Genomic DNA, 5,123 nt, shown 5'->3' on the forward strand with positions numbered 1-5,123 from the left:
GGCTTAGATTAAACCAGGATTAGGCCTTAGTTCAATTAGGACATTTAAGTAGCTTTTATAAAAGTGCTTTAGAAAAAACATTACTGCCATGCATCTTGAGACAAAACAACGGCAATGATATATTTTAAGCTATGTCATCTATCTATCTATCTATCTATCTATCTATCTATCTATCTATCTATCTATCCATCCATCCATCCATCCATCCATCCATCCATCCATCCATCCATCCATCCATCCATCCATCCATCCATCCATCCATCCATCCATCCATCCATCCATCCATCCATCCATCCATCCATCCATCCATCCATCTATCTATAACGAACATTCTTCTAAATATATCTTCTTTTTGGTTCAGCAGAACAAAGAAGGGTTTTTCTTAAAAGAAAGTATACAGGTTTCAAACGACATGAGGGCAGAATGAGTATAGACTTTCCATTTTGGGATGAACAATCTTTTTAAGTGATGTTAGGGCCAAATAAATACAGTAAAAGTCTCAAATCAAACGTACATTTTTTTTTACATGTGCCACCTGCTTTTAGTACCATAGAGAGTGGAGATTTTCAGTCCTGTTAACAATTAATTACAAATCAGATGCATGCATGTGAGTGTGTGTGTGTGTGTGTGTGTGTGTGTGTGTGTGTGTGTGTGCATCATAGCCCAAATCACAGCTCTGAAACTAAGTTCAGTTCCCAGTGGTGGGCTAAACAGAATGTTTCTCTGAGGTGTTCCTGAACACACAGGTCACACACTGCTCACATTAATTAAACATCAGCACACTCTGACCAGGTCTTTAAATTAAATTGCTATTTGCAATTATTTATTGAACTGATCAATGAACTACATATGCTTATGAAAATATAACAGGAAAATAAGCTCTTTCTCCCAGCAGGATGTCATGTTGTTCTTGGAGGCTCTCAGGGGGAGACTGGATCTGGTGTCTCTTGGGTTCCCCAGTGTTATGGACTGATTCCAATGCAGAGGAATTTGGACTTTGTTACACATTGCAGATGGCAATTCTTAAAGATATAGTTTACCCAAACTTTTCTTACCCTAGTCCATACATGTTGCTTTCTTTCTTCTGTGGAAGCCAAAAGAAAATGATTATCAGAATGTTTATGCCGCACTTTTTCATAGTGCAACAGGGGCTGTCAAACTTCAACAATTACAACAATTCCTGAAAAGTATCATAAAAAATTGCTACAGAAACCATGTGATAACGTTGAGGAACAGACAGAAGGTCAATTTATTTACTGAAAATCTTCCCTCATAACTCTCAAATGTCAGCTACGCTTTCAAAACGCATCATAATCGGTTGCAAGTCAGATTATGTTTGGTGTCCTTGATGTCAAGTACGACGTTTGCACAAGTACAAATTATTTTTAAAGTCACAATGTAACAAACACTGCGACAGCTCTTTTTTTTCTGTATTGTAATGTGCATCCAAGTAAAAAAAGATTATCAAAAAGAAAAAATGGAGGCACATGCAAACTTGCAGAGTTGCGGACTCATTTTTGTGAAGAAGTCAGGCAAACCTAATCCAGAGAGGAGTCTGTCAGTACATTAGATGATAGAGATTTGGATGGACATTTTGACTGAATATTATGAGGTAAAAAAGTAAACATTCATGGATGAATCTTTCACAATATGATTTGTATGCATTTAGAAAATAGATTAGACTTTAAGAGCTAAAATGCTAACTAACTCCCTTTGCGTAGCAGCAGGTTTGGAATGACATAAGTGTGAACAAATAGCAAAATTTAATTTTTGCTTGCACTATCCAGTTAACTGAACTGGATATTTACAAAACAGCAGCTGTAATTCTTTAGGAGGCAAGCAGGAGATGAAGTGCTCCAATCAAGGGCAACAATTTGTAGAAGCAGATATTGAAGCATTGCCTCTAGAATAGGTTTTCTAGAATGATTAGCATCCTTGTCTGCCTGCAGCCTCAATTAACTGCCAAAGACCCCCACATCAACCTCTATCTCTCTCTCTCGTTGGCATTCGTTTGCATGTTGGCTGCAACAGCGTGTTTCTGGTCCTCTAGCGTCTGGGCTTTTAGCGCTGTTAGCAGCTGGGCTGATCTGATAGCTTGGGTGATTAAGAGGTTGCGTCTCCGCCGCGACACGTCGAGAAATTGCAGCACGGTTCTTATCTCCTCACGCGTTAAACGTCTTTACTTTTACAGCCGCTCCTCGCCTCTTCCTCTCCATCTGTCTTTTTGCGCTCTAGATGCAGGACTATAGAATAGAGATTTCAAGGGGAGATGGTACAGTATAATTCCTTCCGAAATCAATCACGACTCAGTTACTGAATGTCAATGTGTGCTTAAGGAAAGCCTTACTATGCCCAAAAAGGCTTAACTCAAAAAGTGGGCTTGACTTTTATCATAGTAATTTGCCAGTGTTATTTATGCAGAAATTCTTTGTCGAAAACTTTAGCTTTTATAATGTCAAACCAAGGCTGTTTACATTTTTTTTCCTTCTTTTTTTTTTGTACTTCATAACAAATATCCTTTAATATGGCAATGGAAAACATTCCACAATGTCTGTTGTCGACGTAATGTAGCTAAATGTGTGAGTTTGTGGGAGAACTGAATTTCAGGATCATAACCAGTCGGGAAACAATAAAACTGTAAGTTTGGAACATTTGCAAGACGACAACCTTCTGTCTTTTATTGATCTAATCAGATTAAAGGAATGTCTGGGGTTAAATACAAGGTAAGCTATGTCATCTCATCTGTAACATGCTGTCAGTTACCACTGAAATTCATTTCAATTTGTTGAAGAATTCACTAAGTACACCAACTAAAAACAACAACCTTGGTTTTGTTGGGGATGAATGGATGGATGAATGAATGGATGGACGTATAAACAAAAAAAGTTAAAGTCTGTTAGTTTGAATAAAAATCAAGCCTTGGAACAAAAAAAAAAGTCTTCACAGGATAGTTCACACGAAAATGAATATTACACGGATATACTTATCCTCAAGCCATCCTGCTTCACTACGTCTGAGGTCATATTCGCTCAAGTTGCGTTTTTTTATGCAAGTCCGACGTCATCGCCGCACCAGTTAAGGTTTTTACGCTACGTCCGACGTCATCGCCGGTCCAGTTACGTTTTTTATGCTAAGTCCGATGTCATCGCCGCACCAATTGCGTTTTTTACGCTATGCCCGACGTCATTGCCGCACCAGTTATGTTTTTTAATGGTATGTCCGATGTCATCGGCGCACCAGTTCCGTTTTTTACGCTACGCCCGACATCATCACCGCACCAGTTACGTATTTTTATGCTACGCCCGATGTCATCACCGCACCAGTTACGTTTTTTATCTGCGTCATCGCCGCTCCAGTTATGGTTTTTAGGCTACGTCCGAGGCCATCGCCGCTCCAGTTACGTTTTTTTTACGCTATGTCCAACGGCATCGCCGCACCTGTTACAGTTTTTACGCTACGTCCAATGTCATCGGCACTCCAGTTATGGTTTTTACGCTACATCCGACGGCATCACTGCACTAGTTACTTTTTAACGCTATGTCTAACGCCATTGCCACACCAGTTTCTTTTTTACGCTACGTCTGACATCATCGGCACACAAGTTACGTTTTTTATGCTACGTCCGACATCATCGCCGCACTAGTTACTTTATTACGCTACATCCGATGTCATCACTACACCAGCTACACATTTTTAATAAGCTGAATATGGAAGAGGGTCCGCTGGAAGCTAGATAAATGCATAGACAGTAAAAGAAATGGACAGAGCTATCCCATTGACTTCAACGGCGGAATGTGAAGTCAGTAAAGGAGCACTCACTTTCTGATGGCTGAGCGAACTGCGCAGGCTCAGACTGAGCTTGACGACGTAGATGTGACGTGAGCAACCTGACTGACAGCTATAAGTCTTCTAGTAGTTGTGGAAAGTGAAATCTGAATCACGTTGTTTAAATATTTTCTCCCGTTGCTTTTGGCTCACTATGGACTTCTCCCCATTCTTCTCCCTTGACTTTATCAGACTTTGTCTCCACGTCCCCCCGACTGTCTCATAGACAGTAAAAGATTGTCTGCGAGCGTCTCCTCAGGTCTATACGGTAATTTCTCAACTGTGCGACAGAGTCGCGTTGGTTATGACGCAATCGTTAGCCTATTTTTACAAAAACAGCTTCTGCGGGGCGTAATGGAGCCTTTTATGCATTGTCGTGTTTCTTTAGAAATAAAAAAAAGACAAATGGAGTCTTTAAACACCTCAGATGTAAAGTTATTCACTGTCAAAGTGACTCAAAAATGAATGGGAGTCAATGGGATGCTAACAGCAGGTGATGGCTTGGTTAGCAATGGCCGCCCCAATGCCTGGAACGCTTTCCGAGTGCTAGATTACCCCCTTGGATAAATGCACTTCTACACATAGGGTGGCATGGAGTCATTTTTGGGTGAACTCTCCCTTTAAAATAAAAAAAAAACAACAACCCCCATATGCGATAACTGCCATGTATTGAGTAATTATAATTCAGTCAGTCTTAAAAACAATACAGCATTAGTTTCATTGGCCCACAGATAAGATGCTTTCATGCATTGTTCAGACACAACCCCTTTCTAAACCAGTCCTAAACTGAGTTTCATTACAAATATAAAGCAGTTTAGAGATTCTCAGACGTTCCTCAAAATGATGTCATTGACCCAGCAGCTTTTAAATGGTGACACTTCCCCTTACGCTTTCTTTCAGCCAACTGGCGGCGAGTTGTATGGATGCTTTGAAATGACAAATGACTTCGTCAGCTTCGTAAATGAGAAATCACTGAACCACATCAGACAGCAGATGGAATCCGTTACTTTAAAAGCTTTTTGCAGGATTCTGCATTGAAAAGAAGTAATTGTCTGTCATTTGTGCTGTCATTAAATGGACTGCGTATGCTTGTGTGTGCGAGACAACATGAGGGGAGACATAGATCTATGTTGTTGTTTTTTTAATTATTCATTCAAGAATTCAAACAATATTCCATCTTCATAAGGGCTTTTGCCATCCTAGCAATACTGATTTAGTCCTCTAAAAAGGAGACACACATTAATTCAAGGAGTTTCAAGTGGGCACTTTGGAGTCTGAAAAAAAGTTTATAAAAACAA

Source organism: Pseudorasbora parva, chromosome 10 (genome assembly GCF_024679245.1).
Source record: "Pseudorasbora parva isolate DD20220531a chromosome 10, ASM2467924v1, whole genome shotgun sequence".
NCBI classification, from domain to species: Eukaryota; Metazoa; Chordata; class Actinopteri; order Cypriniformes; family Gobionidae; genus Pseudorasbora; species Pseudorasbora parva.